The sequence below is a fragment of the Sarcophilus harrisii genome, chromosome 3, assembly GCF_902635505.1.
Source record: "Sarcophilus harrisii chromosome 3, mSarHar1.11, whole genome shotgun sequence".
NCBI lineage: Eukaryota > Metazoa > Chordata > Mammalia > Dasyuromorphia > Dasyuridae > Sarcophilus > Sarcophilus harrisii.
Genome location: NC_045428.1, coordinates 65378876 through 65405864, shown reverse-complemented (window position 1 = coordinate 65405864; position 26989 = coordinate 65378876). Strand labels below are relative to the sequence as shown.

Here is a 26989-nt window from a genome sequence, read left to right as displayed (position 1 = left end):
TGATATGTGTGTATGTGTGTTTGGGTGACTGGAAGAAGGGGCATTTATTCTTTGTGCCATAAGCTCTTTTTGAGAGCAAATGCCTTCTCTGACTTTCTATCTTTTTCAGTATTTACATATGATGTCTTAAACATTTCATTATAAATAATAAAATCCAATATGAACAGAGAAAAAGTAGTTGCTAAAATGGCTTAAAGTAAAAATGGGGAAAAAACGGTACCAGTAAAATAATTAAACCTTTGGTAAAGATTAATTTAAAAAATTTGCAATTCCTCTAGAAAATGAATAAATTCTATTTCCCCAGGGGCCAGAAATGAATTTGTCCTTTTCCTAAAGCTTAAATTTGAAATTAATTAGCAATAGCTTAGAAGCAAGAAACAGGGAGTATTAATAACATGACAGCTTATAAGGGTCAAACAAATTATTTTGAAATACACAAAAAGAAATACATATAATATTACTCAGATCCAAAGAGCAACAGTAAGACTCATGGGTTAGAATCAGAGGGCAGTCATGCCATGAAGTAAAGAGAAACCTAATCCTGCTCTCTGATTATACCAACCACAAGGTAGAGTTGAAGGAAAGTTGAGTAGTGGGATTTTGGTAGTAGACTTTGTGAGTTGAGCTGCTGGTGAGTGGGTTGAATCCTAGGACCTAGGATATCTGAATAATCATTTTTATTATTCTTAGCCAGGAACTTCTGGGGCAGTAGAATGAGCTCAGTCAGGCCCTGGAAGTCAGCCATACTCCGGAAGGTTTAGGGACTAGAGCCATGACAAAGCCTCATGAACAGGTACCTTGGAGAGCTCCCAGTTCTTTTGACCATTGGGATGTAGGTCACCAGTGAGACTAGTGTCTGTCAACACTAGCATGGTAAATGGTAACCCCAGCAAGGTGAAGAAAATGGAGAAGGTCTTGCCTGAATCCAACAGGGGTGTGGTATAGTCATAACCAATGGTGCTGATCAGTCTGCTGACAGAGAACATTCTGAAGTTCCAGATGGAGGAATCCATGAATTACAAAGTGCCAAACAGCATCCTCTCCTGGAAATACTTTAGCTTCTCTGCCAAGCTTGAGCATTCCAGGAGCATCAGTGCTCACAGCTTGGCCTGTAGCCTGATGGGACTTTTACACAGTCAATTCCATGAGTACTTCTAGTGCCAGGGGTCCATCTATACCAGCAACACTGGGATCAGGAGCACCCCTATCCATTGTCCCCATCACAGTTTCCCGACTTTGATTTGGGGTAAAGCAGGGGATGTAATTACATGAATTAATTCAGTTTTCAATGAAAGTGATACAAACAACATTTGTAAAAGGTTTTTTTTTTAATTATAGTATTCACTAAATAGTTAAAAGATTTGAATTTTAAAATTACAATAAGTAAATCAGGTTAATATAATTTGGTTTCTGTATGGACTGTTTATCATCCACAGCCAAAGGGTGTAAAGGTCCATTTGGAACTAAGAAAGAGACATGGTTCATGCAAGTTTGAAACTTACCTATGTATGATTTAGTTATATCAAAATTAAAACTACAGTAAATACATGCTATTTTATGATATATCCATTCCCAACCTCCTGGAGGCTCCTTCCCTTATAGCTTTAATGCAATGAGAGAGGAACACGGGTAGTTTCACTTATGGGAAAATCAGTATCCACAGGAAAATCTGTTAGATACCTATCTTTATATGTCTCTTGTTTTTCTGTGTTTCCTTCATGAGACATTGTAGGCTAGAGAAAGGGAATGTTGTTAGAAACTTTAACACAATAGTATGCAGAGTAGGAGAAATTATGAAATATAATTGAAAGCTCTGTTGTTTTCTCTCAAAAACTGAGGATTAATGGGAGGAAGTTTTTTACAACTACTTTTATCATGGAGGACAAACTTGGCAATCTCTAGATACAGCTTCCATTTCTTTCTCCTGTTGCTCAGGCTCAGTGAACAGGTTTCTATCCTGTATATCATTCTAAGTAAAATTTTCATTGTAGTTTTAAAATCAAACATTCACAAAGCATGCCTACCTAATGAATCCTTATTAAGTCAATAATCTCACTTATTTAATTCTTTTTTTAAAAATTCAATATTCACTACTCAAAAAAGGGTAATGAATGAAAATCTGTGAATCTACTCTCCCTCAACTCCAACTCCAACATTTTAAAAATAATTTAAAAAGAGCATACATAATTTCATTCATGTATGACTGTATTAGAGAGATTAGTGTCTGTTGGCACTGTTGGGTCACTTCCTGTCACTCTTTTATGTTCACTTATTTTATTGGTTTGTCTCTGACACTTCAGGTTAAGGATTGAAAGGGGTTCTCAGGACTAGACAATCACCTGAATTCTGAAGTCTCAATGTTCCAAGACACCTCTTTTCGGCATAAGTATGCTAAAACCTTGGTGTCTTAAAGTCTGAATCCTGACAGAGGAATTGAAGAACATTGTAGAGAACCCTTACTTTCTATCAGAACTTCTGGTATGGGGATAAAGTCTTCTGCAACACTTCTACTAGAGACAGTTTAGATACAGCTCCAACTTTCTTTTCCATTTCTCTGAATTAACCACTCTGACCTCTAGTCCGTGTCTTATTTCATGTTTTTATTATAGTTTTAAAACTTGGTATACTGAAACTGAATCCATCCAATCACGTTCTATGTGAGGTCAACATCATTACTTTCTAAAGTTACACAAAGACTGCTGGGGATGTAGTTTCCACAGAATATATGATTTTTGTGTTCCCTGGAATACCTTTTCCTTATATGTTCATACTATATCCCTCCAATAGAATTTAAATTCCTTGAGGGTAAAAGCTGATTTTTCATTTCTGGTCTTTGTATTCCAAGCATGTAGCATAGTTCCTTAATTTTGTTCATTTTTTTGTTGAATTCTAAGTAAACTAAGAATACACAAAGTTAATATTTTTTTTTTTGGTGTTCAGCACCAACTTGTAAATTGGTCAGCATTTTCTATCTACTTTTCTTTAAGTATTTCCTTTTCCTTCCCACTGCCTTCTGCCCCTGGAATAAAATGTTTGTTTAACCAGACTTTTTAAGACGTTTCTACAATAATTGGTAAGTCTTCATAGAAAGATTCCATTATTATCTTAAGTAACAGTAATGTTGGTTAGGGAAAATTAATATATACTAAAGACTGAAATTCAAACCAGGAACCACGTCACTATAAACCAAAACACTAGAATTGGTCGAGATCATGGTTTCTTAAGTGTCAAAATCCAGAGGCGGTGCCACAATGATGGAGTAAAGGCAGGATTTGCTTGAACTCTCCCCACAAACTCCTCAAAATATTTTAATATAATGATTCTAAAAAAATTTTAGCACAGCAGAATCCACAAAAAGGTGGAGCAAAACAATTTCCCAGCCCAAGACAATTTAGAAAGTCGGCAGGAAAGGTCTTGTTGCACCAGGGTGAGAGAGGAATACAGTCCAGTGCAGGCTGTACCAGCTCAGACTGGTTCCCAACAAACCAGAAGTAATCCTCAGGGCAACTAAATCAGTGACAGCAGTGACAATTTCCAGGCTTTTCAGCCCACAGACAATAAGGAAACTGGACAATGGGTCAGAAGGGGATTTCCAGGGATCCCTTTGCTGGCACTGGGGACATTGTTGCATTGTTTAGGCTTGGTTCTGAGTCACTGCCTTAGTCCCCAGTACAAGGAGGAGCTCTAACACAACAAACAACACATTAGGGACCATAGTCACAGTTCCAGTGTTGAAAAGAGTACTTGTGGTTATTCACAAACTAGTGTACAGTACAGAAAAGTAGTAAACATACATCTCCCTACATCATACCACCTTGGAAAAGCCAAAAACTACACAGGTTCCCAGAATTACATCTGAAAAAATGTTCCAAAAAATTGAAACTTAGGACAGTGCCCCCCCTTCACTTGAAAAGCAGAAGCCTACTTTACTATAGTTAAAAGTTAAATAGTTAAAAGTCAAGAAATTGGTTGGAAAATGAGAAAACTACAGGAACAAAAGCCTGATCATAGAAAGTTATAATGGTGATAGAGAAGATCAAAACACACTATCAGAAGATAACAAAGTAAAAAGCTTCTTTATCCAAAGCCTCCAAGGAAAATATGAATTGGTTCCAAATTATGGAAAAGCTGAAAAAAGAATTTTGAAAATCAAGTAAGAGATGTAGAAGAGAAACAAAAGTGATGCAATAAAATCATGAAAAAGAAATCAACAATTTGGTAAAAGAGGCACAAAAATACTGAATAAAATAACACCTTAAAAACAGAATAAGCTAAAATTTAAAAGAGGTACAAAAATCTAAAGAAGAGAAGAGTGCCTTGAAAAGCAAAATTGACTAAATGGAAAAAAGATATACAAAAGTTCACTGAAGAGAATTCTTTAAAATGTAGCAATTGGCCAAATGGAAAAAGAGGTACAAAAATGAACTGAAGAAAATAGTTCTTTAAAAGTTAGAATTGGGAATGTGGAAGCTAATGACTTTATGAGACATCAAGAAACAAACAAACAAAATCAAAAGAATGAAAAAATAGAAGACAATGTGAAATATCTCATTGGGAAAACAACTGACCTGAAAAATAGAGCCCTGATAAATAATTTTAAAATGTTTGGACCACCTGAAAGTCATGATAAAAAAGAACTCAGATATTATCTTTGAAGAAATTATCAAGGAAATTTGCCCTGATATTCTAGAACCAGAGAGTGAAATAGAAACTGAAACAATTTAGCAGAGGGTAAAATAGAAATTGAAACAATCTACCAATCACCTCCTGAAAGAAATCTCAAATGAAACTTCCAGGAATATTATAGCCAAATTCCAGACCTCCCAAATAAAGCAGAAAGGTACTGCAAACCATAAAAAAAGAAAATTCAAATATCTTAAGTCCACAGGCAAGATAACACAAGATTCAGCAACTTCTTTAAAGGATCAGAGAACATAGAATACAGTATTCAGGAGGGCAAAAGAACTAAGCTTACAACCAAGTATCATCTATAATATTGTAGGGATAATCTACTATGAATATTTTACCTATTCTGTATAATCCAATGATCTGAGACAATTCTGTGTGTCACAGGATGAAAGATTCTGACCATCTCCAGAGAAAGAACTGGTAGATCCTGAATGCAGATCAAAAATACCTTCATTTTTCTTATTTTGTTTTGTTTGTATTTTCTTTCATAGAATGACTTACATGGAAATTATTTTGCTTGACTACACATGTAAAATTTATGTAGAATTGTTTGCCTTCTCAATGAAGGGAGAAGGGGAAGAAGACAGAATTTGGAACTCAAAATCTGAAAAAAAAACCAGTAAAATTTTTACATGTAACTGGGGAAAAATAATTAAACAAGAAAAAATACAAAGAGCTGAGATATGCAAGAAACTTATTGTAAGAGTTAAGATTCAGATTTCAAGGTCAATCTAAGATCGAGGTAAGAAAAAAAAGAGTTAGTGAGATAGCTGTTTGTATGGCTCAAGTTTTCTCCTCAGAACTTTGGTCTCTTAAAGACCAAGATCTTCAGTCCCTGACCTGTTAGGGATAGGAAACTTCCTCCTGACTCAGCTTTCTCATCAAAGCTATAGGTCTTAGGTCCTTTCTCGTCTCTCACAGTGTCAACTCAAGGCTTTAATGCCATAACTTTCTTTTTGGTGTCCAGCTGTGATCTATATTACTCTAGTATGAATTTATGCAATTTCATATCATTTTTGTTAAAAAAAAGAGAGAGAATTCACCACTGCCTATAGATTAACTATATAGAAACATCAAATCTGTTATTAAATTCCTCTCTTTAAAGAAAATTTTCTCCACTAGGCTAATAAGCCCTTTGGATCCCTCACATTGGCTGTTTTAACACCAGTATTAGTTACTGTAGCTTTTTCAAATCGATGAGCCAGCCAAAGGAAGCTCTGCAATGAGGAAAAGGGATAAAATGATTTCTGAAGTCTTTTCCACTTCTGGCATTTCTGAGACTATCCGATTCTAAAGCTCTTTAATTCTTCTGTTCCTTTCCTTCTCCTTTAGTGATGGTGTTTGTTACAATTGGGGGCTGGGGGCCCTGGTAGTCCAGAACCAGAGTAGGACCAGGGGCAGATTTTGCATTTTTACTCCATTCCTCATTTGCCTTCTGCTGATTTCCCTACATGCCCTGTGCCCCTTTGCTTGGCTTCCGAGAAGGCACGATTTCCCAAACCTGCATCATTTATGCTATCTCACATCCTCATCATTTTGGCTGTGGGCCTCTGGGAGCAGCTGCATCCCAGGCTGGAGTTGCTAATGCTTCTAAGCTGACACATGACAACTTCTATTAGGCTGAGGTCTCCCTTGGCTTATAGACTCTGGTTACTTCTCATCTCCCTTCTGTATCCCCATCTGCCAGCTCCCAGGGAGGTGGGGGTAGAGTAGGGGGTGTAAGGAGCATCCAGAGAGTAGCAAAGCGGGGGAGGCTGTTAGCAAGAAGAGATCTTTTTTCTTTGGCAGAAACTGACTGGCCCAGGGAGAATCCGGTCACTTTGGAAAAGAGTAAAAGAAAAAAAAAACTTTGGGTATTTCTCTTCCCCAAATCACCCTGGTCCCTGCCAAAGTTGTACACCCTCCACTAAGTCCCACCACATGGAAATATTATTTGTGGCTTTGGTTAAATAGGACCAGGTGGTTTGATGGAAAGACTGGATTTGATGCCAGGAGATTCTTGCTGTATGTTTTATAATTGTTTGAAGGTTGTGGTTTTGAACATTCATTTTGATTCAGGATTGTGTGTGTGTGTGTGTGTGTGTGTGTGTGATGAGCACACATGTTCATGTGCCTGCATTTTTTCCTTATTCTTTCCTGATCTGTCTCTCCACATCAGGCCTTCAGGAAGGCAATTAAAAAGTATGTGTTAAGTCAAACAAGAAAGGCACGGAGGATTGTGGGAGGGAGGAAGGGGTACCTCAAAAGGGTGGAAGGGCACTGAACAAATCAGTCCATGTGGTCTGCTGGTGAATGCCTTTGGTAGAGCAGGGGCAGCAAACTGTGTTACTCTACCTTTCACTTATTTCGTCTCTTGCTGTCAGACTCGGAGGACCACAAAAATTCAGCATCACCTCATTTTTTCAGATTGTTTCTTGCCCAGTCTTGGGCACCAACGATTACCTGCAGACCCACTAGCCCATGATTTTGTGGCATAATTATGAGGGAGTCTGGATAAAATGAGGAGGCAATAAATATAAGTGGCCAGTGAGGGAATTAATTAGGGATTTAATTCAGTCTTTCAAATAGTTTTCAAAAGTTACCCTGCCATAGACATTCTTGTTGATGTCTAAATCATGCATGAATCCTGTTCCCAATCCATCACCCTCCCACTAGATCCACCCTCTCACACATCAAATATCCACTAGAGCTCAGCAATTCCTTTGCTCAGGCTTCCTTACTCTTAAATTATTTCTCATGTCTGCTCCACCTTTATAGACCCCATCTGTCCTTTGTTGGTGGTCGGTTACTTTGCAGTCATATCTAACTCTTCGTTTGGGGGGTTTTCTTGGCAAAGATACTGGAGTGATTTGCCATTTCGATTTCATTTTACCAATGAGAAAATGGAGACAAACAGGATTAGGTGATTTGCTGAGAGTTGCACAGCTAAGTGTCTGAGGCTGTATTTAAATCAGGTCTTCTTGACTCCTGGCTTGGAATTCTATCCATTATGACATCTACCTGGCCCTATTCTTTAGGATTCAGTATCTCTCCACCTATTCTCCTACATTCCCAGTACACACACATCCATCATCTCCAATTTCCCCTATTCCACTAGCTAGGTGCAACTAAATGGTCTGAGGCTAGAGTCAAATTTGACTGCAGATTCTGGCTATGTGAGAGTGAGCAAATCACATCCTCTGCTTGCCTCAGTTTTTTCAAATAGGAATAATAATAACACCTCCCACAGTTGTGAGGATCAAATAAAATAATTTGTATATTTCTTAATACAGTGTCTAGGCAATAGTAGGTGCTTAATAAATGCTTATTTCCTTTCCTTCTTCTCCCTCCATAATCTGTCCAGTTTCCAAAGTTCACAATTTTTCTGATTCTTCTTTTTCCTATCTTCATGCGCAATTACTTTCCAAGTCAGTTTTACCTCTTTAAGAACTTTCAAATTTGACCTTTTTTCTCTATACTATTTGAGAAATAGTCTGGCATAGCATTGTAAAAAGTATCACATTCTGCTTTAGAAATTAGTTGTAAGTCCATTCACAATCTTTTAGCCTTAATTTTCCCAACTATACAGTGACCATAATGGCTATTTTCTTAGGTTGTTGTAGAGATGAAATGAGACAATATAGTACTTTGCAAATTACTACTCACTATAGTCTCCATGATAGTACACTTCCGCATCACTTTTCACCTGAAATATTGCAATTGCTTTCTAATTAGACTCCTTGCTTCCATTTTCAACCCCTTCCCATCTGTCTTCCACATACATGTGCCAAATTAATGCTCTTCAAGTAAACTTCTCTTCTTTCAAAGGGTTAATGGTTCCTGATTGTTATTTTAATGAATAATTTAACAATTACATTATAATAACATATAATGTGATCTTTTCATTTATAAGAATTAAAATTAAATATCAATTTAATTGAATTAATATTGTTTCTTGTCTGTTGCTCTGTATTCTAGATAAAATAGAAGCTACTTCCCTTGTCATTTAAAGTACTCAATAGTGTGGCTTACTTTATATTATTTCCCTGCACTCACTGTTTTCCAAACATTTCCCTGAACTCAGCATTTGGGCTCCTGTTTCCTTGCATTTAAAAGGTTATTACCTACCTCCCAATCTGGTCAAAATGGTCCTTATAACCTCTACCTCTTAGAATTTTCTCTTTCTTCAATTTCTATGATTGTCTTTTTTTTACCTCAGCTTCCTATGATTAGTCCTTACTCTTTCCTTAAATAATTTTGTTTTTATTATTGGTTTATATATTCTGTTTTATGCTCTAAAACACTTTCCTTTCCTGGCAAAAAAGGACTCAATTTGTGGCCATTTCAGATTTATCTCATGTTAATTCTCTTTGAGTACTCAAGTTTCTATACAATCCAATCCTTTTATTTTACAGATGAGAAGTCTGAAGCTTAGAGATGAAATGAACCTGTCCAAAATTAGTAAGTAGCAGAAATCTTAAGAGTAAGAATATGAACCCAGGACCAAATCTAGTGCTCTTTAGACAGCTTCATTCTGCCATACTTTCTCACATCTGTGCCTTTGCTGATGATGTTCTTGTGTCTGGAATACTCTCCCTAGCTTTGTCTCTTCAATTCCTAACTCTCTTTTAATGCCTTTTCCTGCATGTAGTCTTCCCTTATCTCTCCACCACTCCCTTCTTTCCTCCTCCCTGGAAGCATATAACATTTTGTTTGCAATTGTTAGACACTTATGTACTAATTTGTCTTTTCACTGCATGTGCATACATTGTTTCATTCCCCTAGACTATAAGCTTTGTGCGGGTAGAGACTGTGCTTCGGTTTTATATCTCTGAAAGCAACCAGCCCAGTGCATATTGTAGGAAATCAAGAAATAGTTGTAGAGTTGGCCTGGATTGCCTTTGGAGGCAGTTTAGGAAGCAGAGAAGAAAACCAGTGCCCTGACTGATATAATCACACCTAGTTTTTGAGCCTAAAGCTATTACTCAAAGGGATCACTCACCTTATTTACCAGACTTGGCTCAGAATAACTTTTGACTGCTCCAGAACATCAAAACCTTAGGCAAAGAATAAAAATTTGCCATGACTGAGGATTGTAAGAAAAATGTGCCCCAGGCTCTGAAGGCAGTTTCTAAGAAGAGTCCCTTAAGTGTGTGAACAAAGATGACATTGTTGGAATGAGTATTTATTTAGCTTCCCAAGGGGACTATTTTGAAGAGGACAGTATTTATTTTGTTTTTTTCATTTTTTATTTTGGTTTTTATTTGTTTCATATATATATATATATATATATATATATATATATATATATAAATACACACACATATTCTGAGTTATTCTGAGCCTTAGGTGAGTGCATTATAATAATAAGGTGCTGCAGTATTTTTTAATGTTATCTACAGCTTATGGGAAGGGAAATCCCTTAGAGACTTGACTTCATGGAGCCAGAGAGCTCTCCATAGCCAACAGAGTAGAAATGCACACCTCTGCACTTGAAGGCAACTGTCCCTGAAAGAGTGTAACGGTGCTGTTAATACTGAAAGAGCTTAAAATTGCTTCCATGATCCAGAGTAGCAGAGAAGTGACTTCATCTGGCAGGGGACTGGAGAGTCTCAGAAGAGAAATGTTCTCTTCAAGTGAGTAATATGTGATGCAGACTGTTCCCTAAAAAAGATCAGGGATGTCAAGGCTTTCACTTTGGAGTTTTGAGTTGCTCCAGATTTTCCCTCGTCATGTAGGTCACTTTTAGGTTTCTTTAAGTTTGTGCCCACTTTCTCTCCACCCAGTCTCAATGTTGATACAGTGTGCATTGATGAGAAAGTGTGGTCTAAGTTGACAATTATTGCTCCATTATTCTTGCTTTTGCCTTCTATTGAGTAAATGTCATATTGTGATTATTCTTGCTGTTGCCTTCTCATTTACCAAATGTTTCCTGTTTAATGATACCACTTTGATTTATTTGTGTAAATGGCAAGAACACCAGTGGAACTACAGTTAGGAGTGTTTATTTGTAATTCCTGCCTTTCATGGTTACCTCTAGGATTCTGAGAGTGAATTGTAGCAGCATAATCACCCATCTCTCCCCCCAGGACCCCAAAACTGTCCAGACCACCTTGGGGAAGAATAGTCAGCCCAGAGAGAAAGTGAGCATGAACGACAGGCCATAGTGCTACAGTCTCTTTATATATAATACACAGACATGTGAAATATATGACACATATACATGCATACATACACAGGCACACATACATGTGTTTATATTAATGTACATACATATAATATGCTTATATAAGTATGAACATACATATAAGCTTTGTCAAAAGTCCTACTTGCATGCTTCCTATCACAGAAGGAAACTTTCTTCAAATAAATAATTGGCAATGAACTGTGTATTGCTTCTCCAAGGACCATTGGAACCAAGTTTGGAAAGAAAGTTGTCAAAAAATAAATAAAAATTTTAAAAAAAGAAAAAAAGAAAGTTGTTTATCAGGCAATAAACTTTTTGGCCTTGACAACTCACTTGAGAAGGACAATGATCCGCATCAGGATAGGAATGTCCATGTGAGAGAGATTTAAAAATATTTAAGTGAAGCTGAAGCTCAAAGTGGAAACTAAGGCTGATGACTGCTCAGCTCCCTTCCTATGACAAAATTGCCATGGCTTTTCTGTGATTCATAACACCTTATTGCTGGATTGCTCTAATCCATCATGTGGGTCTCAGCAGGCAGGAGCCAGCACTGAGGGGTGTCATGGGTGGATGATGAGTGATCTCTGTAGCCAGCCATAAAGCTGTCTATCTCAATAATGAGTCATGCTTCTAATAGACTATGGGAGGCCTTGGAGTTTGGGGAGGGAGCCCCAAGTGAACTTGGCGTTGTCAGAAGTTCACAGCTTGCCCTGACACTAGGACTAACAGAACTGGAGAGACTTGAGGGGTGGGAGAAGGCTACCAAGCAGTTATTATTCTAATTATATATGAGAGTAAATAAAATTCATAGGTTTTTATGAGACTTGCCACCCAGTCTCCCACAGCTGGTCTTTTTTAGCCATGCTGTATATTGTCCAGAAAAAAGTCTGCAAAAGAAAAGCCTTTTTTTTCTTTTCCAAACTTCTTATGGCTCCTTGAGGAAGATGGAAAGAGAAGGAAAAGGAGAACCAACCCCAGTGTTTGAATTTGGAGTAAGATTGACATTTATTCTGCTTGCTTGCCATCTCCCTCTGTTCTTTGTGAAAAACAATAAATTAACTTTATTTCTTGGTAACCTGCTCCTTTGGTGCAGAGGGAATGGTGAACTCACCAATAATGGTGATCTAGAATTAGATCAGTTTGATTAAATAAACATTAAGTGCTTGCTGGTGCAGAGTACTGTATGAGGCTCTGAGGAGTGATGGTACAAAATTTGTCTAAGACAGATGCTCCTCTCATGGAACTTACAGATAGGACATATAAAGTATTTACTCTGGTCCTTCAAGGGTCCATCTTTGGGTTATCTTGAATTGTACCCTCCAGCAATATGGATTGTAACTCATCTATAAGAAGACATTTCCTGTAGTTTCTTTGACACTATTCTGACTTCAACCTCCCTGACTTCTTTAAAGTCCCAACTAAAATCCCACCTTCTACAGAAAGCTTTCCACACCCTCCCTTAATTCCAGTACCTTCTCCCTGTTAATTATGTCCTATTTGTCTTGAATATAGCTTTGCTTTGTATAAATTTGTCTGTATGTTGTCTCCTCCATTAGAATGTAAGCTCCTTGAAGACAGAAATAGTCTTTCTTCTCTTTTTGGATTCTCAGCACTTAGTGCAGCTCCTGGCACATAGCAGTCACTTATAATAAATGTTTAATGATTGATTTAAAAAAAGAAGTTTGGTGCAACATAATAACAATGAGTAGAAACTTCTCAAGTCCTCCTCTTGTGTGGTGTGGAAGTGTCTCTAAGGTTTGCGAGGCTGTGTTGCGCAGAGCAAAAACTCAAAGCAATTCTTATAACAGCAAAGGTTTTTGCATATGGTCCCCTTGATAGATTGGGTCTGGTATCTAAGGCTCAACCCAATTTAATGAGGAAAGGCTCATCACAAGAGGGTTGGTCAACAGGAAATGATTTTTTCCCCTAAGTACGTAAAAATTTCATGTTTCTATAACACTTAAAGGTTAACAAAACACTTTCCTCATAACATTCCTGTGAGGTACATAGTATAAGTTTTATTATTCCCACTTGAGAGATGAGGAGCCAATATGCAGAGATTCTAGTTGTCCAAGGTGGTCAGTCCTGATTTTCCTGAACTCGGATTGTGTTATATAGGCATTTTTGGTTTAGTTGGGGAGAATCCTTTTTATTTGTTCATGCTGAAACTTAGGACCAAATTCCACTTCTTGCCATGTCTTTCTCTATGATACACTAAATCAGAGATTTTGCTTTTTGGGTCTAGACAGAATTAGGATTAAATGTGGGCAGAACTAAAGTGCCAGATGAGATGAGGCTACTTGGAGGGCCCTTCCAAGCAGTCCAAGACTATTTGTCTATAGAAAACAATGATTCTCCCTTTATCCCAAATTAGGGAAATAGGATTTGACCAATGAATGAATACAAAGATAGAATTCTTCCTTTCAGCTTAATTAAATTTAATAACCATGTTAGGTATCTACTGTGTATAACTGTTTACAGCTCTGGAGATATAAAGACTAGCTTTCTGACCTCCAGAAATTAATGGTTTAATAGAAGAGGTAATACTATGGTACAATAATACTATGGTACAAATTAAAATCAAAATAATTAATGGAGAGAAGGGAGGGGATGCTTATATTGGGAATGAGGGGGGGACTTGATTCAATATAATAAACATTTATTAAATACCTAAGCCGTGAAAGGTACTGCAGCAATTATGAAGAATACAGACAAAATTGAAACAATCATTGATCTCAAGTAATTTATCTTCTACTGAGGGATAGGGTATAACATGTAAGGTTAGAGCATCTCAATTAGTGAGTGAATAATCAATTTCAGGAAATGGTTAAATGTATTCTAAATCTTATACTATTTGAAATTATAATTGTGTAAAATGAAGTGGGCAAATGTATTTTAATTCACACTATTTCAAACTATAATTATATAAAACATGGTAATTAATTCCAACCCAAAGGAAATGGAAGTATAGATTCAATTAATACGACCACTTTCCAGGATTCATTATTGTGTTAGTTGAATCCTCTCTGTGACTACATGATCATTTGAAGAACCAAAGAACCATGGGGATGAGAGAATTCATCTCATAGGTAAATGGTTCCATGAACTGAACCTTGAGAAAAATCAAAGGATTATAGAATGAGATGAAGAGGGACTGGCTTGCTTTTTTATTTGTATTCTTTAATATTTAGTATAGTGTTTAGCACATATTAAGTACTTAATTAATACCTTTCTATTCATTAAAGAGGGAATGCATACCAGATTTTAGAGACAGGTTATGCAAAAGCAAGGAGGTAGGAAATGGAAGGCTGAATTTGGGAAACAGCAAAAAGGCTTGTTTGTTTGGAATGCAGAGGGTGCAAAAGGGAATAACATGAGGCAACCCTGGAAAGGTAGACTGGAGGTGAGTTATGAAGGAATTTAAAAGCTTTTATTTTATTTGTTTGTTAATTTAAAGGCTGTTTATTTTTTCTTAGACAAAAGTAGTAAGTTATTAATCAAGGAAATGGCATGCTGGATGTGCTTACCTTCTCATATTCTATAGTGAAAAGAAATGGTACTCTCGTTAAAAATTGTATATATATATATATTTAAAACAGACAAGTTTTTAGGAGGGGGAAAAAGGCAGTAATCTGACAAAATGGATTCTGGGCTCTTAAGGATCAATGAAAAGACAGAGCACATCCAGAGGAAGGGAAATCAGGATGGCAAAGGTTCTCTAAAATATAATCACAGGAGGATTCCTTGAAAAAAAGGTGGTTATTTAGCTTACAAAAGGAGGATATTTAGAGATGTGAAAGGCCTCGTTTCATCTCAGACATCAGAACTAAAATTAAGGGGTAGAAATCACGAGGCTGATTTGGACTTTATATAATAAAATAATTATTCCTAACAATCAGAGTTGCCTTATTCAAATGGAATAGGCTGACTTGGAGAAAGAGTATGTGATGAATTTCTCACATCACTTTAGGGGTTTTTAAAGTCAGGTTAGATAATCTTTTGGGAGAATGCTACAAAGGGAATTCCCATTTAGTCTGCATGATGTTTGAGGACTTTTCTTGTTAGGAAGGAACAAAGGAAAGGAAGCAAACTAGATGTTCCTGTCTCCAGTCCCAATTTCTATCTATTGCACCACCTAGATTTGAAATTTTAAAGTATCTGAGAGTTATATACAGAAGAGGTTGAACCAGTATTTTCTAATCCTTCTAAGGACAGAATCAGAATAGATAGTACAGATTGGAAAGTAGAAATCAGAAAAAAATGCTAAATGGAGTGGGATGCAACTAAGTATTGGAGTAGATAAGCATAGAATGGAAGAGGGAGAGAGGTGAGACACTAAGTGTCAAATGAGGAATAAGATATTTTCTATACATATGTCAGAATGCAAGGGAGCCCTACCTGTTTAGGCTGGGGAGAATATACTTTGTTAGCAGGTAGGAAATTATTATCTGTGTGTCCTTCCTTAATTACTTAAGGAGTTTCTCTCTCTTTTTGTCTTGATCAATGTTTTGTTGTCTCTCTTCAGAAGTTTCTACACTGTGATATTGTTTTTTTTTAATTAATTTTTTTTAATTTTTAAAATTCATGTTCTACTAGAAGACTTTCCACAGTCTGACTTTATCAGTTGTTTTGGCTTATATATAATTCATGAATTATTTTAATATTGTTGCCTTATTCAATCTTTTCTGCTAAATTTTCATCCACTTTTTTGTATTCTGAATTTCTTAGTCTCTTTGTTACTGCTTTTGAGGGATTCTCTTTTATGGAGTCAATTTTCCTAATTTCCTAATTGTATTCTTCAATTCTTCATGGAGAGCTCTAATTTTGGATCTATAATTATTAGTAGCTTTTTGTTTTATGGGTTTTATTTTTCTCTTGAACTAACCTCCCTCCCTCTCTTCCTTCCTTCCTTCCTTCCATTTCTGTCTCTTTTTTTCTGTGTGTGAGTGTGTGTATCTCTATTTCTGTCTCTATCTCTTTTGTTCCATGCTCTCTGTGGAGTCCTAACAGTTCTGTGTTGAAGGAGATAAACTCTAAGGAACCTTGACAGCTTTCATATTACAATTCTGCCTCCCCTCCCCCCACTACATGTACAACTAAGAAAAGAAAAAGTTGGAATATAGGTCAATGTATTTTTGTTTCGGTCTAACTGCTTAATTGCTTGCTAAGAACAATTAGCACATATATAGAACTGAACATAAATTCTGATCCTCACCTGGGGGATAGGTGCCCATTTTACAGAGATTAATTGACTTCCCCAGTATTTTTCAATTAGAAGTGTCTGAAGTAGAATTCAAACTCACATCTTCCTGACTCCAAGTCTTGTACTCTGTATATCATACTACTCAGCTGCCTCTAAAATTTCAGGACCTGTGTGATTACATAAAATTGTTCTCCATGTCCTGTCCATTTTCTTGGCAGTGCCCTTAGACATCTACATCTGAGTTAGAGCTTCTACCTTTCCTGACCTTCAGTCAGGTAGGTACACTTGCCACTTTGGGGGTTCTTTCTAAGTCTTCTTTCCTATCTTCTTGTCTTCCCATACCTTCCCCATTGGATTCTAGGAAGTAAAGAGAGACACCAGCAAGTTTGTTCCCCATAGTAGGATCAATGATAAATAATAACAACAACAACAGCCCTTCTATACTTGAAAGTTGGAAGCAGGATGAAATATAAAGCAGTCTTCATCAGAAAACCCTGAAATCTTTACTATGGGGCTGTGCATAGATCCCTAAAGGCCAGAGCACAGATGGGAGGCAGAAAATTACAGTAAAGAGGAACAATCCCTATAGACTCAGAGCTCTTGGCTAGGAGTCCAAAAGCCTCAGTTTTGGTCCTGACCTGGCTGCACACTCATATGGGATTCTAGGCAAGTCATTTCCCATCGAGGTGAAACTTTTGGTGAATTGGACTAAATTGGTCTCGAAGTTTCCTCTTCACTCTCACATTCTATGATGCTGCAAGATTGTTGTTTCTTAAAGAAAGAAAAAAATAGGGATATAGACACACTTTTTCTTTTATTGGCTTGGCTCTTAAGATTTCAAGAAGCATCTTGTTCTGCTTTCCCATACATCTAGCTGGAGGGGGCAATTTCCTTAGGTAAAATTCATGGACCTCAGTTCCCTAGCTGTTAAATGAATGAGTTGGAAAATATGGCTTCTCAATTTCCTCCTGATTCTAGATTGATGTTTGTATGGTTTCTATGTCTGAAAATCCAATTATCCATACTGTGTTCTTCTAGATTATTGTCTTTTTCCTTCTCTGAGGAAATACTTTAACTCATGATGATCAGATGCCTTCACCAGCCAGTTTCCCATAACAGTGACAAATAGGACTCAGAAAATTCTACACTGATACATCTGCCCAAGATAGATTGTCTGGAGATGTAGAGTGGAATAGACAACTTAACTTTTTATAATGCTTCTAGTCAAGTTGTCTGTGATAGTAACATTTCCCATCTGCACTTGATATTTTTTATGTGTTATTATATTGTTCTCTGTTGTTCTCATTCATGTCTTTCCAGTTGGACTAGGAGCTCTAGAAAAACAAAGGTTTTTTATTCCTTCAGAATCTCACTCAATATAGAGTAGAGCAGATTCTCATGTAGCTCTACTGGCTGCATCCAGTGTATCCAGTACCAATGCATTGTCATCAAAACTTGTACAAAAAGATCTGGGCACCTGGGATTTATTATGTCCCCACCTTGTACCTAGATTCAGACCTTGCTCCTGTCACTTTCCCTGTGGCTCTAGGAAAGACCTTATCAATTAAATCAGAGGCTCTTGCTGCTGTTCCATTTTCAGCCCAGGAGCCAGAGCCATGAACACCTGAAGCCTGGACAGTGGACAGCCTTTCAGTGGGTCTGCTTGTAATGAATAAATGAGAATATTACAGAGGCTGGATTCACCAGCTGGGAAAACCTAGTTATTCTACTCTGTCCTCACCCTGGAGTGACATAGGCTAAACAGCTGAGGGTCAAACTCTGGGGCACTGGAGGCATTTGACCTTTTTGCTCCCTGAGAGCCTACAGTCTACAATGATATAACTGCTTTCTGTTGTTGGTGGACTCAGCTGTTTGAGACTTAATTAACTTCATAATCAAAAAATTCCTGGGCTGAGTAAGGATGTTTTGGAACTCAGTTATTCCATCTTATTATTGTATGGAGTAGCATCTCTTCCAGTCCATCGTGGGAGTGGGATATTATCTCTTAGCTTCTCATAGTTTTCTATGTGAGATCTCATCTTCCTATTAGAACAGAAATTTTTCTTGTGTCTAATCTTGGCTAGATATTTCAGTGGATAGAGTGCTGGACCTAAATTCAGTAAAACTTGAGTTAAAATCTGGCCTCAAACACTCAATAGTTGTGTGACCTTGGCTAAGAAACTTAATCTGTTTGCCTCAATTTCCCCAACTGCAAAAAAGGGGTTCCTACCTCCTAGATAGGATCGAATGGGATCATATTTATAAAACACTTGTCATAAGGCCTTAAGCACAGTTGTTCATAACAAATGCTTATTTCTTTTTTCTTGCTGTTATCTTAACTCATTGTTCTGGACATAATTGAGCTAGAGTATAGATAATATAAGTAGAGGGCTTTGCAAACTATATAAATGTTAGCTTGTTTTAATTCTTCTTTCTGCCACCTTCCTTACCTCAGTTTGATCTCCTTTAATCACTTTGAAATGTTTCAATGTTTACCTTTCCATAAATGTAAAGCTTCTTCAGATCTACTTAAATTGATAAATGGAATGAAGGGTATAGCAGAGAGTTGAGGGTTGAACTCCAGGTGGGGAACCAGAAAGCACAGAGGGTGAGAGCAGGCAAGGTTTTTAGAACTTAGAATGTTGGAATAAATAAGATATGGAATGATTAACTTGGAAGTGACCCAGAACAGAGAATTTAGAGCTAGAGGGAAGCTACAGTCTAATGACCGTAGAATGAAACAGCTGGGAAAATCATTAAAATATAAAATGCTAGAGAAGGGATCCATAGAGATCTGCTAGTTCAGACCCCTCATTTTACAAATGAGGAAACCCAGGACCCTCAGAGAAGTTTTACATGGACCCACAGGGGGTCAATGGCAGAACTAGAACACAAACCTCCTGTCTTTCAGCCCAGTATGCTTTCTAATCAAATATGAATTCATAGGCCTGGTTCTAATTCAAGATGTGACTTGCTTTTCTGGAGTAAGAAAGGGAAAACTTAAAAAAAAACAAGAAAGAAAGAATGCATCCTTGAAAATAAAAAAAGAACAACAACAAAAAACCATGCAAAAAAACCAGGGAGGAAAGTAATTCCTTATATGAAATAGGCTTATAATAGGCCTTTTGGATTTCAAATAGCTCTCACCAAATAACATTTTGATGAGTTAAGTGTAAATGAATCAGAAACATATGGATGAAATTTCCCTGGAAATCCACATGGGTTTGAAAATCAAGGAGAACCCCCGGGCTTGATCATGGCCTGGGTGTCAAGATCTTACTATTGACTGGGCTTGCTTTGGTTTGGAGGCTGAAGGGCAGCCAAAAAGTGAGCAGTTTTCCCCTGACTCTTTCCTCCCTTGTGGCTTGGATTTTGAAGGAGCTTTAAGGGATAAAGTGCTGGCTGGAGAGGTGAGAGTCGGTCATTGAGGAAAAGAAGGGAAGGAGGGTATGAACAGAGACAGGGGGACCCTCAGAGAACCATCCTTATTCTAACTGCTGATGGACCAAATATGTGAAGGAGCTGGTTTCAGGTTTGTCCTTTCTAGAAAATGGCAAACATCTCCCCCTTGCCCCAAGTTGTACAGAGTTCTTCTATTTGGTACATACCGATATTGGGTAGTTTCTAGGTTGCCAGGCTGTTCCCAATTGTCAGCCTTCAACATTTAAAATCTTTTGTTAGATCAGATCATTATCCTTAGTTTAAATGAATCTCAAAGGCATCAGGTCCAATTTTGTCATTTCTCAGAGGAAAAAAAAACAACATTGGAGGAGTCTGGGCTCAGTCAGTCAGACCCGCTGCATCATCATACCTGCTCTTGCTTCTCTCTGTCCCAGACCTGGCAGAGTCATGGTGACATTGGATTTCGAACATTTTCTCCTTTTCTCCTCCCTGTTACCTCTTCTAGTCTCCCTTCTCTCTTTCATTTCCCCTGAGTATCTATGTCAGGAGACTTTTTCAGATTGGGGAGGGATGGGGAGGAAGAAGACATTAATATAGAAATTCTGAGGAGTAGAAGTATGTGTGGGGAGGGTCAGTGGAAGACTGGAGTGTCCTTCCTGTTTCTAAAGGGATAATTATTATGCAGAGGACAATAACGTTTTTTATATTCACAGTGGACTTGATTGAGGGGCTCGATGAGCTGAGGTTAGGGAATGGGCACAGAAGTCATGACATACACAGACACACAGACACATACCCAACTCTGGGTTACCTAAAAGAGATTAGCCTCCTTGCTCCTCCCAGGATTTTAGAACCCATTTACTAGAATTGATCAGGGAGGGAATTGAAGCCAGTTTACAAAGGAATGAATCTGAGTGAAAAGTATTTTGGTAATAAAGGGACAGAGCAGATCTTCTCCCTGCAACAGATCCTTCAATAGAACATGTACTGGGCTATTGGATACCTATAGGTAAGGGAAAGAATTGGCAAAATCTGGAAAGTCTCTTTGTGAACCATTGATCACAGCATTCTATAACTTTCTGACACCTTATAAAAGCTCCCCATCTTGCTTCCCATGCTCAGGAGAGATGAAGGTGATATAAGGGATGGAGTCCAGTTGCCACTTAAAGTTTGGAGCAAATCTATGATTGTAGGTGTCTCTAAGATATCAGAATTATCTGTTGCCTCTTTGTGACTGTCTAACATCATTCAGAATCTCTTTGCTCCATCTTTACTTCTATAGCTTAGGTTCACTGTCATTATATGATAATAACTGATACTTATATACCATATAATATATTTCTATTAACTACATATATAATATATATGAAATATATAAAATATCACATAACATACATATATGTTTGTATATATATACATGTGTATAAAATTTTGTTTCACCCTCATAGCAACTCTTGAAGAAGGGGTTCTTAACCATTTTTATGTTATGAACCCCTTCAGCAATTTGTGTGATCTCCTTCTTGGAATAATTTATTAAGCACACATAAAATACAGGAATATAAAAGAAGCCAATCCTATTGAAATGGTTAGCAAACATAATGTGTGTGTGTGTATATATATATATATATATATATATATATATATATATATATATATTTATATATATTAGCTTCTGGATCCCATTTTAAGAACCTCTGCCCTAGAGGTACATTCTTCTGGCATGAATATCTTCACATTACAGATAAGGAAACTGAGACCTGGAAAGTTTAAGTGATTTGTCAGTGGTCTGTAGCTAGAAAGCATCAAAAATTGTATCCTGAGCCTAGATTTTACCGATTCCAAGTTTAGAACTTTATTCATCATATTATGTGTAAGTTGCATAAAACATAGAACCATAGAACCTTAGGTGATGAGACACTACTTAATGAGAAATCAACTCATACTTTATTCTCTGATGTTTGAACTGCCTTGCTTTACTAGAGAGTCATAGTGGGAAGAAGGCACAGGAGATGAAAGAGTTGATGGATACTGTATCAGTAGCTGGGATGGAAAAGTCACAGTAAAAAGGAGTTAGATGAGAAGCACAAACAGACTAGGGACACAAGGGACTGGGCAGGAAAGTGTGTGGGGGTGGGGAAGGAAAGAATGAAATTATGGGGGGCCTTTGGGGTGGAGGAGAGAAGAGGGAAAATTCACGCCTTTGTCTTCTTCAATTCTCTCTCTTTCCCAAATGATTCATGCCTTCATCACTTCCCATCTCCACTCCCTCTTCTCTTGATCTTCCAAAACCTTTTCTGCCTCAACGTCATTGGGAACAGATGCAAGCTGACAGATGCCTTCTTCAGGAACTGGGACCTTCTCACACCCATCCCTTGAGGCCGTCACTCCCTTCTCAGGCCTTGGACAGGATGCAAGCACATGGCCCTCCCATGATCCCAAATCCCCCATGGATGTGGCCCTCCGACCACCACAACTTTTGCCTGTTTCCTTCCAGCTTTCTATTTTATTCCCATCTCCCCACCCGGCTGCCCCTCACCCATATCCCTCCCATATGGACTCTTGAACTCTCTGTTTAATTGGTCTCTTTTCCTGCTTTCCTTAGCAGCTCCACTTGTTGCCTCCCAATATCTCCAACTGTGTCCATCTCAACCATCCCTCCAGTCTTTCCCCCCCTTAACCTCTCTGACAGTATTTTTAGTCAAAACCTCCCACTGTCCCCATCATCTGTCCTGGATCCCATCTTCTATCTCTGCATCTGTGACTCTGCAGATGTGTTTGTGTGTATATGTACATGGAGGTGAAGTGATGTGTCCCCTTTGTCTTTATTCTCATCAGCACCCAACTTTCTTATTTCCCATACTTCTTGTGCTCCTTTTTTTTAAAATTCAGACTTCCCTCCATACACACCCTATGATTTACCACTGACTCTATGATATGGTAATAAACTCACCATAGATACTCCTCAGTTGGAATGTGAGGGAGGTGAGGGAGCCTTAGACAACTGATTCATATGATGGAATCTCAGGGAAGATGGGATATTACATTTATGACCCAGACACCTCTGGCATCATCTCACAAGTCTGAGACTGGGCTAATTTGGTTTGGAAATACTTAAGTGAAGTGATGAGAAACAGACTACTAACTATGGACATGTGGAACAGAGTGAAGGAAGAAAGGAAAGAGAGAAGGAAGGAAAGAGGGAAGAAAGGAGGAAGGGAGGGGGCAAGGGAGGAAGGGAGGAGGAAAGGAAGGAAGGAAGGAGGGAAGGAAGAAAATAATGGAAGGAAGGAAAGAAAGAAGGAAGGAAGGAAGGAAGGAAGGGAAGGAAGGAAAGAAGGGGGAAGGAAGGAAGGAAGGAAGGAAGGGAAGGAAGGAAAGAAGGGGGAAGGAAGGAAAGAAGGGGGAAGGAAGGAAGGAAAAATGAAAGGGGGTACTTCTGAGACTTGGATCAGCTCCTGTCTTCCTTTGATTCCTTCCCCATTTCGGGGGTCTACCTTGGGGTCTAGGTACTCTGCAACTTTGAAATTCAGTTTTGAAGGGTGGCAGACAGCAGTCCTTCTGCTACAAACCATAAGAACTCTGCAGGGATCACTCTGGGAACTCAGGGCAGAAGATGGCCACATCTCTTCCTCTTTCTGTCAACTGCTTCTCTCACAGACGATAATACTGGAGGCAGTCTTCTCGGGCTGCCAGAGACAGACACACAGCTACAAAGCTCCTAGGTCGGGCAGCATGGTAGGATTCAAGCTTCCCTTTGAAACTAGTCCAAACTCCTCCCTCTCCAAGGACGTAGGAAGATGGAGTTCCAAAAACAGGGACAACTTTCATGATGATGCAGCATGACACCGGAGAGCCTGAGACCTGTTTTTAAACGCTGCCTCGGATGCTGGCTAAGGGGTGGTGGGTGAGTCACTTACCCCTCTGAGCTTCAGCTGCCCCCCCCCCAATAGTAAGACAATAATATCTTTCCTATAACCTACAAAGTTGGTGAGAGGTTCAAATAAATTAATAGAAGCCAAATGCTTTGCAGACTTGAAAGCTATATGAATACAAATGGCACAATGCCATACAAATGGCGGTTATGATTCTTGCCTGGCCACTCGCCGGTCCTTGGGCCAGTTGACAGAGGGAAGGTGTGTGCAGGAGGGGAGGGGAAGGAGGGTCTCGCTGGAGGCAGGAGGGGGATGGACAGGCAGCGAGGCCTGGAGAGTGCCGGGAGAAGGCCCGAGAGGTGAGAAGCGGAACTCTGGCTGCGGTTAAGAGAAATCAGGGAGGCCGCCTTGTTCACACATCTTTATGGCCCCGTCTGAGCTGCCCCCAGTTGCGCTTCCCGAAGCGGGCACTCGCCGCCGCGCTCCCTCTCAGTGCCAAGGCAAGGGCTGATCGGCAAACACCCCGCAGCCAGGTCCAATGTTTACTCAGCTGCGGAGCCTTTCCATCTCCTGACATCAGTACAAGCTCCCCGAGGGCAGGGCCCGGGTCCATCGGACTCCCTTTGTACCCCCGTCCAGCTCGGCAGGGGAGGCGGGGAGGACGAAGGGGGGGGCTTTAATAAAAGCTGTTGGGGGCGATGGCTGCGATGGCGATGATGAGAATTACAGAAACTTGTGCGGCAGCAAAGGCAAAGCTGATGGTGGAGAAAAGCCAGGGCACTGTGCAGAGGCCTGGAGGAGCGCCCAGCAGCTGGAGGACGGGGCGGAGAGAGACACCGAAGTTGAGAATGGACAGGAAAAAGCGGCGAGCTATCACCCTCGGGAGCTGGCTTAGGCCGGCAGTCCGGCAGGCAGGGGAGCAGATAGGTAGGGGGCCCAGGAGAGTGGGCAGGGGACCAGACAGGTAGGGGACCCAGGAGAACAGACAGGTAGGGACCCAGGAGAGCAGGCAGGGGAGCAGACAGGTAGGGACCCAGGAGAGCTGGCAGAGGACCAGACAGGTAGGAGAATGGGCAGGTAGGATGTCAAACTGCCAGGAGGAAAGGCAGGTAGAAACTGAGGGAGTTAAAGAGCAAGCACTGACTCAGCTTCCATTAAAGACTTGGGCATCTAGGAGATTCCAGGGGACTCAGAACTCGAAAAACCATCTAACAAATTTTTGATGAATGAACAAAAGGAATTCTTGTACAATTTGAAGCCCCAGGATCCCCAGGGTTAACCCTTCTCTGCACGTCTTACTGGGGTTGACTACTCTGCGTGGATCTCCCTTGAGAGCGAGGAAGGTGATGGATAACAACACATCTGGTTTCCTGCATTGTCCTCTTGTGCCAAAAAGCCTTTAAGAACAATCTGGGAATTATCCCAGCCATCTTTCCTGGAATGATTGCAGAGTTATGTGACCTTTGTTGTATTCTGCCTAGATTAAGTCTTAAAATATAGGGGAAGAGGATGGTGGGGTAAAATAGGAGAAAAACCAAATAAATTATAGAAAACCAGTCAACCCTTCCTTCCCATATAAAATAAGAGAGGGAGGCCAAATTAAAGCTGAGGGCTGCCCCCCTCTCTCTGTCTCTCTCTTCCTTCCTCCCTCTCTCCCTCCCTCCCTCCCTTTTCCTTCTTCTTCTCCCTCTCCTTCCCTCTGTATTTACAGAGATTTTCTCTCTGTCTCTTTTTCTTTTTCTCATTTTTATATGACTTTATATAACTTTGTATTCTTTGGGAAGAAAATTGACAAGCTGAATAGCATGCAGAATTAGACTACCAATATGGTGAAAGGCCTTGTTCATGCTATCCTGGAGAAGATAAGACTTAGGGAGGACAAGTGCCTTCACTTCAAGGAGTGAAGTATTGACTTTTTCAAGTATTAAAAAGGCTGTTATATGGAATATTAATAATATAATAATTCAAATTTATATATCATTTTAAGGTTTAAAAAGGATTTTGCATATACTTGCTCATTGTTAGCTCATTTTGATTTTGCAGTCTACGAAATTCTGAGGTGTTTTTCAGAGAAACTGCTGTTTAGCAATGTTTCTTTCGTCTTGCGTTTATGGAGTTGATTTTTGAACCCAAGTATGAGATTTTACATTTATCCCAATTAAATTTATTCTTGTTCAACTTGGCACAATGCTGCTATAATCTCTCAAGATCTTGTTACTTAGTATGTTAGCTAACCCCTTTAGTACTGCATTGCATAATTTTTAGTGTTGTTAAGAATAACATCAATATCTTATCCAAATATCTGTTCCAATGAAGGAGTTCCAATTCTGGATTTAAATGGACTAGGCTCAGTTCCGGGGGAATCTGACCCCAAAGTAAAGGGATCGGGCTCTTTTTGCCTGCTTTGATTCACTCCACTCAGTTATAGTAACCCAAAATAGCTCCTGTTCTATGTGTATTCCAGGTTCCAGGGGTGGGCTCCAAGATTACATTGTTTACAGGTAGATTGTAGATGATGGCCAGTGTGGCTGATGGATTGGTAATGATGATGATCATAATGGAATTCACAGAGGAGAATGTTTGGAAAGAGATAATAGGGTCAAATGTCCATAATTTTAGGTCTTTAAGCCTCAAGGTTTCAGGTATAGTCTATGTCATCTTCTTCACCTCACAACTCAGGTTTCTAAATCATTTTGAAAACATGATTCACATTTTCTGTGTATATACCACATCTAGAAATCATATTGGATTTCCTCGCATGTTTTTCTTTATATACCAGACATGCTATAGGTGGTAAATGTCTATACCAAGAACATAAGTACATAAGATTAACATTGAAGTCAAAAGTATTGGTTTTTCCTTCAAGAGAAATTGTTACCAGAGAATCACTGAATTTCTACCCTGAGAATAGATTTATTCCTGATGCCTTCACATGGGACATCTCCTCTCCCAGGTCAGATGGGTGGAAGCATTTATTCTTCTTTAAAAATCTAGGAGAGAGGGTGTTCTACTCTGACCCAGGGTTAATTACCTCCCATTTTCACTGTTAGTTCTATCCCCTAGATCCTCTGCTTCAATTTTAACCAATTTTCTTTTATTGTTTTCTCTCTAGAAAGGCATAATAGCAGTTCATCAATATTAGTTGAACCCATCATCAACTTGAAGACTGCAAATTAGAATTTCATTAAAAAAGGGAAGAAGTAGCAATTTATCTGGCAAGTCCAAATCAAAGGAATTAAAACCCCCTTGTCTAATGTGTCATAAAATATTATTATGTATTATAATTATATCACAATATTATGATATATGTTACTTATTTTTGTGTTTTAACACCTTTAAGACCTGCACAATGTCTTAGCTAAATTTTGTTTCTCTCCTGGCCCTAGTCTAACAAGGGCTATTTATTTGAATGAATGAATGAATGAATGACGTTCAACTTCTACTGTCCTGCCTTTTTTTTTGTCAGGTACACAGGGACTTTTCCTTGAATTTAATCTATCAATTCTTCCCAGAATTTTAGCAGCAGGGACATTTTTGATGCCTTTGTTCACAATGAGAATTTTGGGCTTTTGGAGTAAGAGAATGAAAAGAAGCTGCTGATTCTCTTTCCCTGCAAATTTTTAAGAAAAGGAAAAATTTCCTTCTGCCCATGCTTTA

At 38.8% G+C, this 26989-nt stretch overlaps 1 long non-coding RNA gene across 1 annotated transcript in view; it reads left to right on the top strand.

The window, feature by feature from the left end:
* LOC116422231 overlaps positions 1–26614 on the top strand; it is a 38620-nt gene extending 12006 nt beyond the window's left edge. Inside the window, exons 2-3 of the long non-coding RNA XR_004232794.1 lie at positions 9084–9129; positions 26445–26614. This is a non-coding gene — a long non-coding RNA (uncharacterized LOC116422231). The remainder of the gene's footprint in view (positions 1–9083; positions 9130–26444) is intronic.
* Positions 26615–26989: the final 375 nt, after the last annotated feature.